Here is a 24003-nt window from a genome sequence, read left to right on the forward strand (position 1 = left end):
GGTTATGATTTATAAAACACTGTGTTACATTTTAATGAAATAAAATATCCATTAGAAACCAAGCTTTATACGGTTGCAGTGTCATTTCTCACTTTTCCTTTAAAATCAGACAGAGGCATTACTGTGAGGCTCTCACACTGCAGGAAGGTTCATAAATTACCCTAAAACATTTTAGATCACATGATATAAATATGTATGTATATACTGTATATATATATATATATTTATATATATATATTTATATGTGTGTGTGTGTGTGTGTGATAGTTTTGTAGGACCTAGGGATGTGCACCCAGCCTGGTTAGAGATTGCAATCCATTTCCATGATATATATATATACTAACATGTGTGTATATACAGGGGTGAAACTGCAGGGGGTGCAGAGGGCACAATTGCAACTTGGCCCAGCTTCAAAATTTATTTTTTATTTTTTTTACAATAAAAAACGTTGACCTGCCACTGCCTGCACTGATATGTGAGTGTGACATGATACTTCACTAGTGTCTCTGAATACAGGGGATAGTGTTTCTGTTTTACCCATTGGTGTTTATGTGTGTGTATTTATGCATGTATGTGTGTATGTTTGTGGAACCAGCAAATTACAAACCTTGTTACTACAGCATGGGGGGGCAGGGGGTAAACAGTGTCAGTCTATACAGTACTCACAGACTGTGGGCACAGGGTACCTCCTTTTGCATACATGTAATCTGATTCACAATTTTCTGTGTTTTAAATATATATATATATATATATATATATATATATATATATATATATATATATATAAAGATATATATCAAATTCACTTTTTTTGGGTGGGGGCCCTTCTTAGATTCTTGCACCTGGGCCCTGTGGTTTCTAGTTACGCCTCTGTGTGTATATATATATATATATATATATATATACGTATGTGTGTGTATATATATATATATATATATATATACACACACATTTATGTATGAATTCACTGTTCTTTATTTGCAGATGCTTATTCTATAATGTTAACAGATAAAAACATAAGGCAGCGTGTAATTCAGGTACAGATGTATTTTCTCTGTAAAGTATCTTCTTTTACTCAAGATGACATCCTTCAAAGAACTGTTTATTTCAGATTTTTTTTAAAAAAAATCAATGTTATATTAAATACATATGCTTATATAGAGAGTTTTGTTCCATCTTCTGTCTGCGGTAGTTTGATGAATACGTTGATTTCTTTGTTAAACCTGTTGGACAAAAAGAAAAAAAAACTGATTAAATAGACATCAAAGTTGATAGATCTATAATCTCTATAAAATAGAATGGATTATTTTTAAATAAACTCCCAACTTTTACTATGGGCCCCATGTACTAAGCGGCATGCGGACAAGCTTCTCAACTTGAGAAGTTGTCCACACGCCTTTGCTCCACATGGGCAGTGGATCTGTTCATCCAGTGCCCCGTATGCATCATTACACACTCCGATGAGTGTGTAATGTCCACCCCTTCTCTCGTGCAACCAATCAAGTGAGAGAAGGGTCTGTCAATTACCCCGAGCGAGCAAGTTTGTGGTGATTCTTCACTGAGGTGGTGAAGAGAGTAAGAAGCATTGGTCTAATGACTGATGCTTCTTACGCTGCAGGAAGCAGTCTCACATATGGGGCTCTGGAGCAGCATACTCTGCTTTGAACATGCCCTATGTGTTTAAACACTGCATGGAAATGATCTATAAAGTCAAAGTTGCGCTCCTACAGCACTCCTGTATGTAGCAAGTGAGCAAGTGAGAAGCCATATCCACATCTGGAGAAAAACAGGGGTTAAATACATTTTAAAAGAAGGGAATCTGTTTAAAATTTTCTATCAAAAAAGAACACAGCTTTCCAGGATTGGATTCCATCATTGACAGAAGATACTTCCCAAACATTTTCTACTCATTTTGCTCAATGTTCTTTATCTATTCAAAAGGTTTTTAATCCCCATGTGCAGCCACTGATTAATGGACATTGTAGGCATTTTGTAACATGTTTATCAGTGTATGGTAGGGCTGATGCAAGTCACTCCACCATGTCAATAATAAAGGAGTTATGTCTACATACACACGAAAATTAACATTATCTTTTTAAATCCTGGATTACAGCAGAAACAACATTTCTTATCAGTTATTTAACTGGTAGAATATCAAACAGTTATTTTTGACATATATTCCTCATAACTGTGCACATCATGGATTTATACGGAGGGACAAGAAGGGGCAAATGCCCACTGTTTTTTGCTTTTTTTTTTTATACAATAACTAGTAACTGATAACTATTTATACAGGCAAAAAATCCTAGAACAACTCTATAGCAGCTTAGAGGCCAAAATAATAACCTTTTTTTTTCCAAATCTAGGTCACTCATCCTTCTGGTTTTCATGGATTAAGGTGTATATTTCTTGCCCATTATACCTTGTTCCGAGTAATATGGGCTAGATATATCATTGCTATTCTCCTATATTTGCTCCTAAAAATGCCCACACAAATAAATGCCCCTATTTATCATTCAAAAATGCGCCTCATTTTTGGCAAGTTCAACTGTAAAATTCTCATACTCTGTTCCCGTTCTCCTTAGCACAAAGGTTAAATTAGATTGTTTTAGTAATATTTCCTATAGCACACCTCATTAATTTGACTAGTTACAAATTTATCATTTATTTTCTCCTATAGCGGACCAGTGGCAGATCCAGAGCCTGGTCTCGGGAGGGGCACTTCCAGATTTTTTTGTGGCGGCGGACAGAAAATAATGAGTGCTTATAGAACAGACTATTTTATTTAACCTATCGTACAGCTCTAACCTTATTTAAAAACAGTCACATTTGTCTTTCCAAATTATGGATTTAAAAAAATAGAAACAGGTGACATTTAACCACATATAACTTTATTATTTAACAGTTTTGTAGACTTTTTTATCAGGAGTTTGTATACTGATTATAGAACAGAATATTCACAGACAAAATCGTAACAAACCATACACAATTATGTGCAAAGTCTATGCAGGGCTGGGTGTGCAGGTGGCAGTCTGTGCAGGACTGGGTGAGCAGGGGTAGCTGTCAGTTTATGCAGGTCTGGGTGAGCAGGGGCATGTGCATCTGACATCACATAATGCTGTGGTATGAGAGGCGACTTCCAAGCCTTCGAAATATTAAAATATATATTTTTTGAGCTTGGGACCGAGGTGGAATTACTGTAGGCACTATAACAACTGCAGTTGCAATAGTGAGTACAGTGTTAATTTAATATACCTGTTATCCATCTTTTTATAGCATATACACAAAACAAATAATATCTTAATTTGTTTCCAACCTGTAAATTATTAAAATAATCTTCAAATTGCAAGGTGATGTAGCAGTCTATGCAGGGCTGGGTGTACAGGGGGAGGTGGCAGTCTATACATTGGGTAGCTGGTAGTCTGCAGGGGAAGGTGGCAGTCTATGCAGGGCTAGGTGAACAGCAAAGGTGGCAGTCTGTGCATAGGTGGCTGGCAGTTTGCAGGAGAGGTGAAAGTCTATGCAGCATGGTTGGGTGACCAGGAGATAGATCACTATAAGGGTGTCATTAAGCTTTCCCCTGCTGTGACCACTGCCCCATGGCCAGCTCAATCAATATATATAAAGAGAAAGAGAGATATTGTGGCTAATGTTTAGGGGTATAAAGGGAATAGTGGTGGGGTCTTTTTTTTATTTGGTTTATAGTCACAGACCCTGACCATGCAGGCATTTTAATAATAATTTTTATGTCCCAAAATTACACTACCTGGTCGCTGGTCCAGGAATCCAGGTTAGGGTTCAGGGGCTAGTCGTGGCTAGTAGCGCTGTGACTTGGCTGTGGCTGTGCTCAGGACACACAGTCACAGTACTGTCTCCGGTCTCCGCGGCTCCTCCGACTCCGCATGCAGCTTCCCTCCCCCCACTAATATATACCGCGCTGAGTCTGAGCGCCGGCATGTGACGTCACCGGCGCGGCGCGGCGCCGGCGGAATAGGGAAGCCCTTTCTCACTAAATTCTCGGGGGGGGGGGCAATTGCCCCCCCCCTGGATCCGCCACTGTAGTGGACTGACAGTTCTCCTGCAAATGGGTGCATTAAAGTTCTCCATAACTTCTGTGGAAAATAGCTTTAGAAATATATTCTCTACCAGTTGTAGAACCATGCTAGAAAAAAGAAAAATGGCTCAACAAGGCGAAAAAATAATATATAACGAATTTCAATACTAATGCATATTGTAGCGCAAAATATATATATTGGAACTCAAAATATATATAGTAGCACAAAAATAATATATAAAAGGGCACAGAAATAATTAAAAGAGATTATTTTCTTCCATGACAGTTTGTTGAAGAGGGGCGTTAACAAAGCTACTAGTGGGGTTGTAAAAATATTGCTACTGGTTCATATACAACTTACATGAAGAATAGTTGCTTATTATCATTCATAAATAAGGCTCAGATACTAATTTGACTGTAGAAATGTATCTATATACATCTCCTTAGATCGCCTATGGAGAAGCACAAAAAACACACATTATTTTTTAAAGAATTTGAGCACACTGAGACGTTTCTCTAAAGGCGAGTTGAGGAGAACCTATAGTAGAATTATTCCTTGTACTTGATAAATCTTGCGCTTAAGACAACCTAAACCTATGCCTCTTTCTTAATCAAATATTTATAAGAGTAGAACCGTTGCAAGAAGATTAATCCCCAGATTCTGGAAGTCACAACAACCACCTACCTTCCCGCAATGGGTCTCCGAAATGAATCATATTATCTCGCTTGAGAAAATGCACTATTGTTATATTGGGAAACGCAACTTTATTCTCGACATAATTTTCATATGGGAACAGAGGACACAACCATAAAAGTTTATTCACAACACAACCACAATACGCAAATTAAACTAGAATAGGATGACATGATCCCATAAGCTAAAGTACAGGCGAATATGCCCGGACATACATAACTGTTCCAAAAGGTATATGATATATAGGATATAGAGGATGGTCCTAGCTTCTTGGAACAAAACCTGTTCTCTGGATCACATTGCAAAGCACATGTACATAAAATATAATTTATGCTTACCTGATAAATTCATTTCTCCTGTAGTGTAGTCAGTCCACGGGTCATCCATTACTTATGGGATTATAACTCCTCCCTAACAGGAAGTGCAAGAGGATCACCCAAGCAGAGCTGCTATATAGCTCCTCCCCTCTACGTCATATCCAGTCATTCGACCGAAACCATACGAGAAAGGAGAAACTATAGGGTGCAGTGGTGACTGGAGTTTAATTAAAATTTAGACCTGCCGTAAAAAACAGGGCGGGTCGTGGACTGACTACACTACAGGAGAAATGAATTTATCAGGTAAGCATAAATTATATTTTCTCCTGTTAAGTGTAGTCAGTCCACGGGTCATCCATTACTTATGGGATACCAATACCAAAGCTAAAAGTACACGGATGACGGGAGGGACAGGCAGGATCTTTACACGGAAGGAACCACTGCCTATAGAACCTTTCTCCCCAAAACAGCCTCCGAAGAAGCAAAAGTGTCAAATTTGTAAAATTTTGAAAAAGTGTGAAGTGAAGACCAAGTTGCAGCCTTGCAAATCTGTTCAACAGAGGCCTCATTCTTAAAGGCCCAAGTGGAAGCCACAGCTCTAGTAGAATGAGCTGTAATCCTTTCAGGAGGCTGCTGTCCAGCAGTCTCATAGGCTAAACGTATTATGCTACGAAGCCAAAAAGAGAGAGAGGTAGCCGAAGCTTTTTGACCTCTCCTCTGTCCAGAATAAACGACAAACAGGGAAGAAGTTTGACGAAAATCTTTAGCTGCCTGCAAATAAAATTTCAGGGCACGGACAACGTCCAGATTGTGCAAAAGTCGTTCCTTCTTTGAAGAAGGGTTAGGGCACAATGATGGAACAACAATCTCTTGATTGATATTCTTGTTAGTGACTACCTTAGGTAAGAACCCAGGTTTAGTACGCAGAACTACCTTGTCTGAATGAAAAATCAGATAAGGAGAATCACAATGTAAAGCCGATAACTCAGAGACTCTTCGAGCCGAGGAAATAGCCATTAAAAACAGAACTTTCCAAGATAACAGCTTGATATCGATGGAATGAAGGGGTTCAAACGGAACACCTTGCAGAACGTTAAGAACTAAGTTTAAGCTCCACGGCGGAGCAACAGTCTTAAACACAGGCTTAATCCTAGCCAAAGCCTGACAAAAAGCCTGAACGTCTGGAACTTCTGCCAGACGTTTGTGTAAAAGGATAGACAGAGCTGAAATCTGTCCCTTTAACAAACTAGCAGATAAACCCTTTTCTAAACCTTCTTGTAGAAAAGACAATATCCTAGGAATTCTAACCTTACTCCATGAGTAACTCTTGGATTCGCACCAATATAAGTATTTGCGCCATATTTTATGGTAAATTTTCCTGGTAACAGGTTTCCTAGCCTGTATTAAGGTATCAATCACTGACTCAGAGAATCCACGCTTTGATAGAATCAAGCGTTCAATCTCCATGCAGTCAGCCTCAGAGAAATTAGATTTGGATGTTTGAAAGGACCCTGAATCAGAAGGTCCTGTCTCAGAGGCAGAGACCATGGTGGACAGGACGACATGTCCACTAGATCTGCATACCAGGTCCTGCGTGGCCACGCAGGCGCTATTAGAATCACTGATGCTCTCTCCTGTTTGATCCTGGCAATCAATCGAGGAAGCATCGGGAAGGGTGGAAACACATAAGCCATGTTGAAGACCCAAGGTGCTGTCAGAGCATCTATCAGCACCGCTCCCGGGTCCCTGGACCTGGATCCGTAACAAGGTAGCTTGGCGTTCTGGCGAGACGCCATGAGATCCAGATCTGGTTTGCCCCAATGATGAAGGAGTTGGGCAAACACCTCCGGATGAAGTTCCCACTCCCCCGGATGAAAGGTCTGGCGACTTAGAAAATCCGCCTCCCAGTTCTCCACGCCTGGGATGTGGATCGCTGACAGGTGGCAAGAGTGAGACTCTGCCCAGCGAATTATCTTTGAGACTTCCATCATCGCTAGGGAACTCCTTGTTCCTCCTTGATGGTTGATGTAAGCCACAGTCGTGATGTTGTCCGACTGAAACCTGATGAACCTCAGAGTTGCTAACTGAGGCCAAGCCAGAAGAGCATTGAAAATTGCTCTTAATTCCAGAATCTTTATTGGAAGGAGTCTCTCCTCCTGAGTCCATGATCCCTGAGCCTTCAGGGAATTCCAGACTGCGCCCCAACCTAGAAGGCTGGCGTCTGTTGTTACAATCGTCCAATCTGGCCTGCGGAAGGGCATCCCCTTGGACAGATGTGGCCGAGAAAGCACCATAGAAGAGAATCTCTGGTCTCTTGATCCAGATTTAGCAGAGGGGACAAATCTGAGTAATCCCCATTCCACTGACTTAGCATGCACAATTGCAGCGGTCTGAGATGCAGGCGCGCAAATGGTACTATGTCCATTGCCGCTACCATTAAGCCGATTACCTCCATGCACTGAGCCACTGACGGCTGTTGAATGGAATGAAGGACACGGCAAGCATTTAGAAGTTTTGATAACCTGTCCTCCGTCAGGTAAATTTTCATTTTTACAGAATCTATAAGAGTCCCTAGAAAGGGAACTCTTGTGAGTGGCAATAGAGAACTCTTTTCTACGTTCACCTTCCACCCATGCGACCTTAGAAATGCCAGAACTAACTCTGTATGAGACTTGGCAGTTTGGAAACTTGACGCTTGTATCAGAATGTCGTCTAGGTACGGAGCTACCGCTATGCCTCGCGGTCTTAGTACCGCCAGAAGAGAGCCCAGAACCTTTGTAAAGATTCTTGGAGCCATAGCTAACCCGAAGGGAAGAGCTACAAACTGGTAATGCCTGTTTAGGAAGGCAAATCTTAGATACCGGTAATGATCCTTGTGAATCGGTATGTGAAGGTAGGCATCCTTTAAATCCACTGTGGTCATGTACTGACCCTCTTGGATCATGGGTAAGATGGTTCGAATAGTTTCCATTTTGAACGATGGAACTCTTAGGAATTTGTTTAGGATCTTTAAGTCCAAGATTGGTCTGAAGGTTCCCTCTTTTTTGGGGACCACAAACAGATTTGAATAGAATCCTTGCCCGTGTTCCGACCGCGGAACTGGGTGGATCACTCCCATTAGTAAGAGGTCTTGTACACATCGTAGAAATGCCTCTTTCTTTATCTGGTTTGCTGATAACCTTGAAAGATGAAATCTCCCTTGTGGAGGAGATGCTTTGAAATCCAGGAGATATCCCTGAGATATGATTTCCAACGCCCAGGGATCCTGGACATCTCTTGCCCAAGCCTGGGCAAAGAGAGAAAGTCTGCCCCCCACTATATCCGTTTCCGGATCGGGGGCCCTCACTTCATGCTGTCTTAGGGGCAGCAGCAGGTTTTCTGGCCTGCTTGCCCTTGTTCCAGGACTGGTTAGGTTTCCAGCCCTGTCTGAAGCGAGCAACAGTTCCTTCCTGTCTTGGAGCAGAGGAAGTCGATGCTGCTCCTGTCTTGAAATTACGAAAGGCACAAAAATTAGACTGTTTAGCCTTTGGTTTGGCCCTGTCTTGAGGCAGGGCATGGCCCTTACCTCCAGTAATGTCAGCAATAATTTCTTTCAAGCCGGGCCCGAATAATGTCTGCCCTTTGAAAGGAATATTAAGCAATTTAGATTTAGAAGTCACATCAGCTGACCAGGATTTAAGCCACAGCGCTCTGCACGCTTGAATGGCGAATCCGGAGTTCTTAGCCGTAAGTTTGGTTAAGTGTACTACGGCATCAGAAATAAATGAATTAGCTAGCTTAAGGGCTTTAAGCTTGTTTATAATCTCATCCAATGGAGCTGTGCTAAGGGTCTCTTCCAGAGACTCAAACCAGAATGCCGCAGCAGCAGTGACAGGCGCGATGCATGCAAGGGGTTGTAATATAAAACCTTGCTGAACAAACATTTTCTTAAGGTAACCCTCTAACTTTTTATCCATTGGATCTGAAAAAGCACAGCTATCCTCCACCGGGATAGTGGTGCGCTTAGCCAAAGTAGAAACTGCTCCCTCCACCTTAGGGACCGTCTGCCATAGGTCCCGTGTGGCGGCGTCTATTGGAAACATCTTTCTAAATATAGGAGGGGGTGAAAAAGGCACACCGGGTCTATCCCACTCCTTGTTAACAATTTCTGTAAGCCTTTTAGGTATAGGAAAAACGTCAGTACACGTCGGTACCGCAAAATATTTATCCAGCCTACATACTTTCTCTGGAATTGCAACCGTGTTACAATCATTCAGAGCCGCTAATACCTCCCCTAGTAATACACGGAGGTTCTCAATCTTAAATTTAAAATTTGAAATCTCTGAATCCAGTTTACTTGGATCAGATCCGTCACCCACAGAATGAAGCTCTCCGTCCTTATGTTCTGCAAATTGTGACGCAGTATCAGACATGGCTCTACTATTATCAGCGCACTCTGTTCTTACCCCAGAGTGATCGCGTTTACCTCTTAATTCTGGCAATTTAGATAGTACTTCAGTCAGAACATTAGCCATGTCTTGCAAAGTGATTTGTAAGGGCCACCCTGATGTACTTGGCGCCACAATATCACGCACCTCCTGAGCGGGAGGCGAAGGTACTGACACGTGAGGAGAGTTAGTCGGCATAACTTCCCCCTCGTTGTCTGGTGATATTTTCTTAACATATAAAGTTTTACTTTTATTCAAAGTAGCATCTATACATTGAGTGCACAAATTTCTATTGGGCTCCACATTGGCCTTTAAACATAGTGAACAAACAGATTCATCTGTGTCAGACATGTTTAAACAGACTAGCAATAAAACTAGCAAGCTTGGAAAAAAAACTTTTAAATAAATTTACAAGCTATATAAAAAACGCTACTGCGCCTTTAAGAAAACATAAAAATGTGACACATTTGAATTAACAATGACGCAAATATGTTAAAACAACCAATTTTTGACAGAAAATGTATAAAGTTAGCAGAGGATTGCACCCACCAGCAAAAGGATGATTAACCCCTTAATACCCAAAACGGATAACAGTTGAAATAATAAACGTTTTTTTATCACAGTCAAACACACTGTCACAGGTCTGCTGTGACTGATTACCTCCCTCAAAACTAGTTTTGGAGACCCCTGTGCTCTGTAGAGACGTCCTGGATCATGGAGGAAGAAATAGGAAGACTGTGACTAAATTTTTACTGCGCAATAAAGCGCTAAAATTGGCCCCTCCCACTCATATTACAATAGTGGGGAAGCTCAGTAAACTGTTTTAATGCAGAAAAAACAACAGCCATGTGGTAAAAATCATGCCCATAAAGTTTTATCACCAAGTACCTCAGAAAAAACGATTAACATGCCAGTAAACGTTTTAAAATTGAAAGTTATGAAGTGTTATTAATAAACCTGCTGCTAGTCGCTTTCACTGCAGTGTAGGTTCAAATATTACTTTAATATTGACAGTATTTTCTTAGTGAAATTCCATTCCCCAGAAATACCTCAGAGTATACATACATACATATCAGCCTGATACCAGTCGCTACTACTGCATTTAAGGCTGCACTTACATTATATCGGTATTAGCAGTATTTTCTCAGTCAATGCCATTCCTTAGAAAATAATCTACTGCACATACCTCCTTGCAGGTGGGCCCTGCATGCTATCCCCTGTTCTGAAGTTACCTCACTCCTCAGAATGGCCGAGAACAGCAAGTGGATCTTAGTTACGACCTCTAAGATCATAGAAAAACTCAAGCAGATTCTTCTTCTAATGCTGCTTGAGAACAAACAACACACTCCGGTGCCGTTTAAAATAACAAACTTTTGATTGAAGAATAAAAACTAAGTTTAACACACCACAGTCCTCTCACACGTCCTATCTTTTAGTTAGGTGCAAGAGAATGACTGGATATGACGTAGAGGGGAGGAGCTATATAGCAGCTCTGCTTGGGTGATCCTCTTGCACTTCCTGTTAGGGAGGAGTTATAATCCCATAAGTAATGGATGACCCGTGGACTGACTACACTTAACAGGAGAAATATACATTTTGCACATTATTGATCCTTTGACCTGGACTTAGAACTTATGTCCTATTGTAATGATGAAAATAGCTGAAAATTCAATTTTCTGGTCAATTTATAATGGGAAGAGTTTGAGGGTCAGTTCTAATTTTTTTTAGGGGGAACCTAGGTAAGTATAAAAGTCCTCTATGGTAGCATTCTGCTGTAAAAAAAAAAAATTGTTTAAAATTCCACTGGTTACAGAGCTAGGGCTTGTAGATATCTGGAAAAAAAGCCTATTCATGCATTTTGAGAAATGGCAAGATGTAATATAAGCATAACAAATAATACAACTGTATTTAACACTAATTATGTTTATGATTTAACACGGCAATATAACTCACACATACCTATTGCATTGAGCAAATGTACATTTGTCCACATTGATATTATTATAGGTCACAACATTGTATCTTTTATGTCCTCTGAGAAAACTAACTTGTGTAAATTCTCTTTATTTTGTCACCTGTATTATTATAATAAGAAGAACAGAGCACAATGCCTAAGGGTAAAGTTGTGCTTAAGTTTGCAATTTCTCAAGAGCCTCCCATTGGCTCATGTTCAAAACCCCAGGCAAGGCAGGGCTTGGTTAGTTAGTGTAGGTAGCACCTTAAGATTACACAACAGTCAGCTATATTTCTCTTGTAAGGTGTATCCAGTCCACGGGTTCATCCATTACTTGTGGGATATTCTCCTTCCCAACAGGAAGTTGCAAGAGGACACCCACAGCAGAGCTGTCTATATAGCTCCTCCCCTAACTGCCACCCCCAGTCATTCTCTTGCAACTTTCGACAAGAAAGGAAGTATCAAGAGATATGTGGTGACTTAGTGTAGTTTTACCTTCAATCAAGAGTTTGTTATTTTTAAACGGTACCGGCGTTGTACTGTTTTACTCTCAGGCAGAAATTAGAAGAAGAATTCTGCCTGGAGGTTTGATGATCTTAGCAGTTTGTAACTAAGCTCCATTGCTGTTCTCACACATAACTGAAAAATATGGGAAAACTTCAGTTGGGGGAACGGTCTGCAGATTACCTGCTTTGAGGTATGTTCAGTATTTTTATTTCTAGAGAGATGAATAAGTTCTAGAAAATGCTGACAGAGCCTTGTGTATTTGAGGTAAGCCTGATGCAGTGATTTAACAGTGACTGGGATCATGCTTACATAACAGGGTAATATTCATGTTAATATTCATATTGCTTAGTGACAAAACGTTTACATGATTTCATAAATAGGACGTTTTTTTCTCTGAGGGAGATAAGTCTTTATTTGGGGCCTAGTTTCCACATGGCTAGTCAGATACTCCTAGGAGTATTTTTTTAAGGCCCCTCTGTAAGGTTCAGCAGAAATAACTAATAGTGAAGCATGCAACCTATGAGTACCGCTCCGTCTCACACCAAACCTTCAGACCTTATGTAGCATAAAGTCCAGTTTTTGCTCATAGACGTGAGGGGACTAAGAATTAGTCAGAAAATAGTGGAGGAGCAAGTGTGTTCAAAGAGATTTAAGTAGAACTAGATACCAGTGAATTTATAGTCTCCTAGAATTATGGAGTTAACAGGAAAGACAAGCACATAGATAGATGTAGTCAAATAAAGAGAAGGATACTTTTAGAGTGCTTATAATAATGTCAAGGTATGTACCTAGCAGGACTAACTGTCTAAACTGTTTGGCTGTTTGCACTGTCTAACTAGACTGATAGCGTGGATAAGAGTTCATTATAGGCAACAGATGAGACACTTGACCTTTTGAGGTATGCCAATAGTTTCAGCAGTAAAGAGATAAACAATTGCTAGAGTTCATATACAGCTTGACTTATGAGTATATACTTGCGTTTTAGTTGCATGCTGTGAAGCGGCCTCCTGAGAATGTTTAGAGCGGTGCAGGTAAGCGGTGGTTCAGCGTAGCTAACATTCAGTACATGGTGGGAGGGGCCTATTTTAGCGCTCTAACTGCGCAGTTTTAATTCAGACTGAGACATCCAGCTTCCCTAGAAGAGTCCTCTGGCATCTGAGAACCATTTTAAAGGGGTTATTTCTGCACAAAATCGTATTTAAGGGCAGGTAGGAGCCTCATACGGGACTCGTGGCAAACGGTTCCTAAGGTGGAGGGAGCAGTCTCTACCCTAGCTAAGCGTACAACTATCCCCGTCGAGGACAGTTGTGCTTTCCTAGATCCTATGGATAAAAAATTGGAGGGTCTCCTTAAGAAATTTTTTATACATCAAGGTTTTATTCTCCAGCCTCTTGCATGCATTGCCCCAGTTACTGCTGCAGCGGCCTTTTGGTTTGAGTCTCTTGAGGTGGCTCTACAGGTAGAGACCCCGTTAGACGATATTCTAGACAGGATTAAAGCTCTTAAGTTAGCTAACTCCTTTATTTCTGACCCCATTTTTCATTTAGCCAAGCTAACGGCTAAGAATTCAGGTTTTGCCATTTTGGCGCATAGGGCGCTATGGCTTAAGTCCTGGTCAGCAGACATACTTCAAAGTCTAAGCTTCATAACATCCCCTTCAAGGGACAGACCCTATTCGGGCCTGGTCTGAAGGAGATCATTTCTGATATTACTGGAGGTAAAGGTTACGCCCTTCCTCAGGATAGGTCCAATAAGTTAAGGACCAAACAGAATAATTTTCGTTCCTTTCGAAACTTCAAGAGTGGCGCAGCTTCAGTTTCCTCTAATACAAAACAAGAGGGAAATTTCGCCCAGCCCAAACCAGTCTGGAGACCTAACCAGGCTTGGAACAAGGGGAAGCAGGCCAAGAAACCTGCGGCTGCCTCTAAGACAGCATGAAGGAGTAGCCCCCGATCCGGGACCGGATCTAGTGGGGGGCAGACTTTCTCTCTTCGCCCAGGCTTGGGCAAGAGACGTCCAGGATCCCTGGGTATTAGAGATTGTTTCCCAGGGATATCTTCTGGACTTCAAAACTTCATCTCCAAAGGGGAGATTTCATCTCTCACAATTATCTGTAAACCAGATAAAGAGAGAGGCATTCTTACGTTGTGTTCAAGACCTACTGGTTATGGGAGTGATCCACCCAGTTCCAAGGGAGGAACAGGGGCAGGGCTTCTATTCAAATCTGTTTATAGTTCCCAAAAAAGAGGGAACTTTCAGACAAATCTTGGATCTCAAGATCCTAAACAAATTTCTCAGGGTCCCATCCTTCAAGATTGAGACTATCCGAACCATCCTCCCTATGATCCAGGAGGGTCAATATATGACTACCGTGGACTTAAAGGATGCTTATCTCCATATTCCGATTCACAGAGATCATCATCAGTTCCTCAGGTTCGCCTTCTTAGACAGGCATTACCAGTTTGTGGCTCTTCCCTTCGGGTTAGCCACTGCACCAAGAATCTTTACGAAGGTTCTGGGGTCCCTACTGGCGGTTCTAAGGCCACGGGGCATGGCGGTGGCTCCTTACCTAGATGACATTCTGATACAGGCGTCGACTTTTCAAATCGCCATGTCCCACACGGACATTGTTCTGGCCTTTCTGAGGTCTCACGAGTGGAATGTGAATGAAGAAAAGAGTTCTCTCTCCCCATTCACAAGAGTTTCATTCCTAGGAACACTGATAAATTCAGTAGAAATGAAAATTTTTCTGACAGAGGTCAGGTTATCAAAGCTTCTAACTTCCTGCCGTGCTCTTCATTCCACTTCTCGGCCATCAGTGGCTCAGTGTATGGAAGTAATCGGCCTAAGGGTAGCGGCAATGGACATAGTTCCGTTTGCCCGCCTACATCTCAGACCACTGCAACTTTGCATGCTCAATCAGTGGAATGGGGACTACACAGATTTGTCCCCTCTGCTAAATCTGGATCAAGAGACCAGGGATTATTTTCTCTGGTGGTTATCTCGGGTCCATCTGTCCAGGGGAATGAGTTTCCGCAGGCCAGAGTGGACTATAGTGACGACAGATGCCAGCCTTCTGGGCTGGGGCGCAGTCTGGAACTCCCTGAAGGCTCAGGGTTCGTGGACTCAGGAGGAAGCCTTCCGATAAACATTCTGGATCTGAGAGCGATATTCAATGCTCTTCAGGCTTGGCCTCAACTAGCTGCGGTCAGGTTCATCAGATTTCAGTCGGACAATATCACAACTGTAGCCTATATCAACCATCAGGTGGGAACAAGAAGCCCCCTGGCAATGTTGGAGGTTTCAAAGATAATTCTATGGGCAGAGGTTCACTCTTGCCATCTCTCAGCTATCCATATCCCAGGAGTAAATAACTGGGAGGCGGACTTTCTAAGTCGGCAGACTTTTCATCCAGGAGAGTGGGAGCTCCATCCAGAGGTATTTGCCCAGCTGATTCAACTATGGGGCAAACCAGAACTGGATCTGATGGCGTCTCGTCAGAACGCCAAGCTTCCTTGTTACGGGTCCAGGTCAAGGGATCCCCAGGCAGCGCTGATAGATGCTCTAGCAGTGCCCTGGTCCTTCAGCCTGGCTTATGTGTTCCCACCATTTCCTCTCCTCCTTCGTCTGATTGCCAAGATCAAGCAGGAGAGAGCTTCTGTGATTTTGATAGCACCTGCATGGCCACGCAGGACTTGGTATGCAGATCTGGTGGACATGTCATCCCTTCCACCATGGACTCTGCCGCTGAGGCAGGACCTTCTACTCCAAGGTCCATTCAAACATCCAAATCTAATTTCTCTGCGGCTGACTGCTTGGAGATTGAACGCTTGATTTTATCAAAACGTGGTTTCTCCGAGTCAGTCATTAATACCTTAATTCAGGCTTGAAAGCCTGTCACCAGGAAAATCTATCATAAGATATGGTGTAAATATCTTCATTGGTGTGAATCCAAGGGTTACTCATGGAGTAAAGTCAGGATTCCTAGGATATTATCCTTTCTCCAAGAAGGATTGGAGAAGGGATTGTCAGTTAGTTCCTTAAAGGGACAGATTTCTGCTCTGTCTATTCTTCTGCACAAGCGTCTGGCAGATGTTCCAGACGTTCAGGCATTTTGTCAGGCTTTAGTTAGAATCAAGCCTGTGTTTAAACCTGTTGCTCCGCCATGGAGTTTAAATTTAGTTCTTAAAGTTCTTCAAGGGGTTCCGTTTGAACCTCTGCATTCCATAGATATCAAAGTTCTATCTTGGAAAGTTCTGTTTTTGGTAGCTATCTCTTCAGCTCAAAGAGTTTCAGAGTTATCTGCCTTACAGTGTGATTCCCCTTATCTGATCTTCCATACAGATAAGGTAGTTTTGCGTACCAAACCTGGGTTTCTTCCTAAGGTGGTATCTAATAAGAATATCAATCAGGAGATTGTTGTTCCATCACTGTGTCCTAATCCTTCTTCAAAGAAGGAACGTCTATTACGCAATCTTGACGTGGTTCGTGCTTTAAAGTTTTATTTACAAGCTACTAAGGATTTTCGTCAAAAATCTGCATTGTGTGTTGTCTACTCTGGACAGAGGAGAGGCCAAAAGGCTTTGGCATCTTCTCTTTCTTTTTGGCTGAGAAGCATAATCCGTTTAGCTTAAGAGACTGCTGGCCAGCAGCCTCCTGAAAGAATAATAGCTCATTCCACTAGAGCGGTAGCTTCCACATGGGATTTTAAAAATGAGGCCTCTGTTGAACAGATTTGTAAGGCCGCGACATGGTCTTCGATTCATACTTTTTCTAAATTCTACAAATTTGATACTTTTGCTTCCTCGGAGGCTATTTTTGGGAGAAAGGTCATGCAGGCAGTGGTGCCTTCCGTTTAAGTTCCTGCCTTGTCCCTCCCTTCATCCGTGTCCTAAAGCTTTGGTATTAGTATCCCACAAGTAATGGATGAACCCGTGGACTGGATACACCTTACAAGAGAAAACTAAATTTATGCTTACCTGATAAATTTCTTTCTCTTGTGGTGTATCCAGTCCACGGCCCGCCCTGTCACTTTAAGGCAGGTGTTTTTTATTTTTAAACTACAGTCACCACTGCACCCTATAGTTTCTCCTTTTTTCTTGCTTGTCTTCGGTCGAATGATTGGGGGTGGCAGTTAGGGGAGGAGCTATATAGACAGATCTGCTGTGGGTGTCCTCTTGCAACTTCCTGTTGGGAAGGAGAATATCCCACAAGTAATGGATGAACCCGTGGACTGGATACACCACAAGAGAAAGAAATTTATCAGGTAAGCATAAATTTTGTTTTTCAATGACCTACAGCTGACAAAGACACAAATGTGTGCTTTTAAATTCATGGTAGGATTCTACTTAGGTATTTATGTTTTATTCTCTATTATTAAAATGTTTTACCCATTTTTCATTCATTCAAACTATTTTTTATAATAGTATTTATTGGAGAGGACAAATTCTAGCTTATGTGAATATGAAAGCTAAACAAAGAGTATATAACAAGTAAACTTTAAATAGATTAACCCAGACATATATAAGCTATGATGCTAATCTTTCATTAGATGATATAAAAATGTATTATGAGGCTAAAAAAGCTAGATACAACTTTTTACTTCTATCTACATTACTAGAACAACAAAGATTGAAGGGGAAATATTTTAGAAATGGTAACAAAACTAGTCAAATGCTGGCAAATATTGCCAAAATTCAAAAGAATTCTAAAAAAAGAGATTTAGAATGCATTCTTAGAATATTATAAATAAATTTACACCTCACAGCCTCCTAGAAAGAAATTTTGGAAGAAAGTTAAATTACCAACTGATATGATTGAGTAGCTGAATACTCTTATAACAAAGGGGTAGGTGCAAAGGATTATTTAGGTAATGGCTAATGGGAAAGTATCTGGACCAGATAGACTCCTGATTGAGATGTACAAAATATTAATGACAGAAATTCTAGATTTTTTAGATTGTTTATTTAATGGTTATCTACTAGAGGAATTGAAATCAAGTAGATTTGTTACAAAAGCAAAATGTATTTAATTTTAAAATCAAACAAAGGCCCATGTAAATTAGAGTCTTGTTATATATGCCTATATCAGTTTAAGATCTTAGCCAAAAATATGGCAAATAGATTGAGCAATTAACATCAAGACTTATTAATGATTATCAAACAGGATTTATTAACTCTAGATCCTTGTTAACTAATATTAGAAAGGCCAGTTGTCTTTGCAGGCAAATGCCTTAGAAGAAGCATTGTAAGTATCTCTCAATGCAGAGAAAGCTTTTGACAGTATAGAATGGAGAAATTTAAAAACTGCATTAAATAACTATTGGCTAGATTACGAGTTTTGCCTTATGAGGGGTGCGGTGCTAACATCCACGTTATTGTCACCGCTCACTTACCTACAGCGCTGGTATTACAGGTTTTCATAAACCCGGCGTTAACAGGCAAGAAGTGAGCGTAGAGCAAAATTGTGCTCCATACCACACTCCAATACCAGCGCTGCTTAAGTCAGAGATGAGCTGGTTGTACGTGCTCGTGCGCGATTTCCCCATAGACATCAATGGGGAGAGCCGGCTGAAAAAAAGCCTAACACCTGCAATAAAACAGCGTAAAGCTCCGTAACGCAGCCCCATTGATTCCTATGGGGAAACTAAATTTATGTTTACACCTAACACCCTAACATAAACCATGAGTCTATACACCCCTAATCTTACACTTATTAACCCCTAATCTGCCCCCACATTGCTGACAGCTACATTATACTTATTAACCCCTAATGTGCCACTCCGGACATTGTCACCACTATAATAAACATATTAACCCCTAAACCGCTGCACTCCCACATCGCAAACACTAGTTAAATATTATTAACCCCTAATCTGCCGCCCCTAACATCGCCGCCACCTACCTACATTTATTAACCCCTTATCTGCTGCCCCAACGTCGCCTCCACTATACTAAATTTATTAACCTCTAAACCTAAGTCTAACCCTAACACCCCCTAACTTTAATCTAATTAAAATAAATCTAAATAAAACCTACTATTAATAACTAAATAATTCCTATTTAAAACTAAATACTTACCTATAAAATAAACCCTAAGCTAGCTACTTATTTCAGTAGGATCTCCTTGCAGATGTCTCAGGGATGCTGGTAGTTGGATCTGTAGATTTAGGTTTTTGTTGAAGGTTGGGAGGTCTGAGAGTGACCGGAGTACTGTGGAGGTGTTGTCCTTTGTGGCGATGATGCAGGTTGGGAATCCCCACCTGTATGGGATGTTGTTCTCTCTGAGGACCGTCGTGATAAATTTTAAATCCCTTCTCTTTTGTAAGGTGGAGGGGCAGATATCTGGATTTATCTGTATCTCTATCCCAGCATGCGTGAGAGGTGACTTATCTCTAGCCCCTTTAAGGATATCCTCTTTGTCTCGGAAAGAGAGCAATCTCACGATTACATCTCGTGGTGGTGCTTTCGTGGGTGGTCTCGGAAGTAAAGCACGGTGTGCTCTTTCGATAGGGATATCTGGGGATGATGGTGTACCCTTTGCCGTGCGAAAGAGGCTTTGTAGATGGCCCAGCAGGGCCGTCGGTTGGATGGATTCAGGAATGCCGCGGATCCTCAAGTTATTCCGGCGGCTCCGGTTTTCTAGGTCCTCCATTCTAATCATGAGGTTATGCAGCATGTCAGCATGAGTCTGTATATTTTCTATTTGTGTTTGCAGGTATGTTTGTTGGGACTCTTGTTTGTCTACTAGGTGCGTGACTCTTTGTTCTAGTGCTGTAATATCTTTTTTAAATTCACCGAATAGGTCCTTGACTTCTTGCATTGCTTCCCTGATGTCATCTCTGGAGGCAAAGTATTTAAGATCTCCTTTGGTGACATGTTGCATAGATTCAGCTCCCTCTCTATGTAACAGGGGTTCTTCTGTTTGAAAATGCTGGGAAGGGGGAGTGGGCAGAGGCTGTAGTGCAGTCTCCATCGGTTTCAAATAGTTATTCATAGTGGATAGCTTACTGTCCTTGAGTGGTTTTGATGTTCTTTTATTTGGCATCCCTCCCAGCATGAGTGATAAGGTTTAAGTATTGCACAAGTGAAGAGGGGCTAGTGGTAAGCTGCTGAGGGTAGCTCTGGGCAGATTGCCTGAAGCAGTGCAGGTTGGCGGTAAACCTCTCTAATAAGGCTTCAGGTTGAAGTCCCCATGTGGGAAGATTATGGGTAGTGGGCTCTTGTATGCCTCTCTGTAAGATCTGATGAAGGGGTATTGAGTAAGGCAACCGGAGAGGGCTTTCACATGTATGATGTTTAAGAGCTATCTATCATACCCCTTAGGTTTATGCTAATGTCTTGGGCAAAGGTTTCTTGTTTTTATCGTTACCTCTGGTATGAGTATCGCCTCTGCGATTCCCCTAATCTCCGGTGAAAGTCTCTCTCTCTCTCTAGATGCCGGGAGAGCCTGGGGGGTCAGATGTTTTCTCCTTCCTCCGCAGGTGTGAGGCAGTTATGCAGCGATCTTGATGCCATTGAGGTCTCTGTCACACTAGCCGGTATGATTACAGCGGTGTGTATCTTTGTCGGTGGCAGGTCACTGTTCTCTGTGCTCCCGGAGTAATCCAGCTCCATTGAGATCTCTCGTGGTCTGCGTGCGTAGGCCTTGCTGCGCAGTATTGTTGCGGCGTTGTTCTCTCTCCCTGCACATCCCTGATCTGCAGAGCGAGAGTGTATAAAGGGGTAGCAGGACTAACCCTGCTTGTCACAGTTGCTTGTGGGGTTAGTTGGGTGGGTTAGGTACCCGTGGTGAGCGGCAATTAGACTTAGGGCTCCGGAGCTATTCTTCTATGCGGCCATATTCCTGTGCGGCCAAGCTCCGCCCCCCCTAAGCTAGCTAAAATATAACTAATAGTTACATTGTATCTATCTTAGGCTTTATTTTTATTTCACAGGCAAGTTTGTATTTATTTTAACTAGGTAGAATAGTTATTAAATAGTTATTAACTATTTACTAACTACATAGCTAAAATAAATACAAATTTACCTGTAAAACAAAACCTAACCTAAGTTACACTAACACCTAACCTTACACTTCAATTAAATAAATTACCTAAATTAAATACAATTACCTAAATTACAAAAACAAACACTAAATTACACAAAGTAAAAAAAGACATTATCATATATTTAAACTAATTACACCTAATCTAATAGCTCTATCAAAATAAAAAAGCCCCCCTAAAATAAAAAAAACCTAGCCTACAATAAACTACCAATAGCCCTTAAAAGGGCCTTTTGCGAGGCATTGCCCCAAAGAAATCAGCTCCCCCCCAACCGTAAAACCCACCACCCACACAACCAACCCCCCAAATAAAATCCTAACTAAAAAAACCTAAGCTCCCCATTGCCCTGAAAAGGGCATTTGGATGGGCATTGCCCTTAAAAGGGCATTTAGCTCTTTTTCTATTGCCCAAAAGCCCTAATCTAAAAATAAAACCCACCCAATAAACCCTTAAAAAAACCTAACACTAACCCCCGAAGTTCCACTTACAGTTTTGAAGACCGGACATCCATCCTCAACGAGGCAGGAGAAGTCCTCAGCGAAGCGGCAAGAAGTCCTCAACGAAGCCGGGAGAAGTCTTCATCCAAGCCGGCAGAAGTGGTCCTCCAGACGGGCAGAAGTCTTCACCCAGACGGCATCTTCTATCTTCATCCATCCGGCGCGGAGCGGCTCCATCTTCAAGACATCCGATGCGGAGCATCCTCTTCAAACGAAGTCTTCTTCCCGAATGAATGTTACTTTAAGTGATGTCATCCAAGACAGCATCCCTTGAATTCTGATTGGCTGATAGAATTCTGTCAGCCAATTGGAATTAAAGGTGAAAAAATCCTATTGGCTGATGCAATCAGCCAATAGGATTGAGCTTCAATCCTATTGGCTGATCCGATCAGCCAATAGGATTGAGCTTGCATTCTATTGGCTGATTGGAACAGCCAATAGAATGCAAGCTCAATCCTATTGGCTGATTGGATCAGTCAGTAGGATTTTTTAACTTTAATTCTAGAATTCTATCAGCCAATCAGAATTCAAGGGACGCCATCTTAGATGACGTCACTTAAAGAAACATTAATTCGGGAAGAAGACTTCGTTTGAAGAGGATGCTCTGTGCTGGATGTCTCGAAGATGGAGCCGCGTCGAAGGATGAAGATAGAAGATGCCGTCTGGATGAAGACTTCTGCCCGTCTGGAGGACCACTTCTGCCGGTTTGGATGAAGACTTCTCCCAGCTTCGTTGAGGACTTCTTGTCTCTTCGCTGAGGATTTCCCCTGGCTTCGTTGAGGATGGATGTTCCGGTCTTCAAAACTGTAAGTGGATCTTCGGGGGTTAGTGTTAGGTTTTTTTAAGGGTTTATTGGGTGAGTTTTAGTTTTAGATTAGGGCTTTTGGGCAGTAGAAAAAGAGCTAAATACCCTTTTAAGGGCAATGCCCATCCAAATGCCCTTTTCAGGGCAATGGGGAGCTTAGGTTTTTTTAGTTAGGATTTTATTTGGGGAGTTGGTTGTGTGGGTGGTGGGATTTACTGTTGGGGTTTGTTTGTATTTTTTTTTACAGGTAAAAGAGCTGATTTCTTTGGGGCAATGCCCCGCAAAAGGCCCTTTTCAGGGCTATTGGTAGTTTAGTTTAGGCTAGGGTTTTTTTTATTTTGGGGGGCTTTTTTTATTTTGTTAGGGCTATTAGATTAGGTGTAATTAGTTTCAATATCTGATAATGTCTTTTTTTATTTTTTGTTATTTAGTGTTTGATTTTTTTGTAATTTAGGTAATTGTATTTAATTTAGGTAATGTATTTAATTGTAGTGTAAGGTTAGGTGTTAGTTTAACTCAGGTTAGGTTTTATTTTACAGGTACATTTGTATTTATTATAGCTAGGTAGTTAGTAATTAGTTAATAACTATTTAGTAACTATTCTACCTACTTAAATAAATACAAACTTGCCTGTAAAATAAAAATAAACCCTAAGCTAGCTACAATGTAACTTTTAGTTATAGTGTAGCTATCTTAGGGTTTATTTTATAGGTATGTATTTAGTTTTAAATAGGAATGATTTAGGTAATGATAGTAATTTTTATTTAGATTTATTTTAATTATATTTAAGTTAGTGGGTGTTAGGGTTAGGGTTAGACTTAGGTTTAGGGGTTAATAAATTTAGTATAGTGGCAGCGACATTGGGGATGGCAGATTAGGGGTTAATAATATTTAACTAGTGTTTGTGAAGAAACAGTTCAAAGATCCAGCACTTCAATCCTTGATAGGGTGCATACTGCAATAGGATTACTGCAAAAATCCTCAAAGTAAAATAGAACAGAAGTAGCAGACGCACCACAAAATCCTTATTCAGGGGTTATCTTTATTGCCACATACTGGGAGCCAGGAAAATAGAACAACGTTTCGGGCTATAAACCCTTAGTCATGTTCATAACTTGTACATCAAACTTAATCACCTTAAATACCTACAACCAGGTAAAACCACACCATTTTAATTTAACCATTTACAAGGCAAGAAGAAGGCCTGTCATAGTGACCTTTAGTGGTTTACACCTATAAAACAATGTGATTTGCCACATTTTTAAAAAAACATTTTTTGTAGAAAAATACAAAGTTAAAAAACTCTAAACAGATGTCATAGCAAGATGTTATACACAGAATTCAAAAAGACAAAGAAACAAAGATTGTCACATAACTCTTGATGTTATTTCCTCTCTTAAAGGAACACACTCAAATCCAATTCTCTATTCATTCCATTGGGAGCTAATGTATTTAATTTATTTATCCAAAAAGCCTCACGTTTTTGCAAAAGTACTTCTCTATTGCCACCTCGCCTAGGGCTTTGTACAAAATCTATTATTTGAAAACGCAATTGTGCAATTGTATGGTTGCAACTCAGAAAATGATAAGCTACTGGTGCATTTAAATTCTTAGTTCTAATATTGGATTTATGCTGAATAATTCTATCTCTGACCCGCTGGGTCGTCTCGCCAATAAAAATTAGCCCACATGGACATTTAAT

General features: G+C 41.0%; 1 protein-coding gene across 1 annotated transcript in view; it reads right to left on the reverse strand.

The window, feature by feature from the left end:
- Positions 1-1086: 1086 nt before the first annotated feature.
- LOC128645613 (aldehyde oxidase 2) overlaps positions 1087-24003 on the reverse strand; it is a 243993-nt gene continuing 221076 nt past the window's right edge. Inside the window, exon 28 of the mRNA XM_053698720.1 lies at positions 1087-1223. The gene's annotated coding sequence lies outside the window, so the exon portion shown is untranslated. The remainder of the gene's footprint in view (positions 1224-24003) is intronic.

Source organism: Bombina bombina, chromosome 1 (genome assembly GCF_027579735.1).
Source record: "Bombina bombina isolate aBomBom1 chromosome 1, aBomBom1.pri, whole genome shotgun sequence".
In the NCBI taxonomy this organism is placed as follows: Eukaryota; Metazoa; Chordata; class Amphibia; order Anura; family Bombinatoridae; genus Bombina; species Bombina bombina.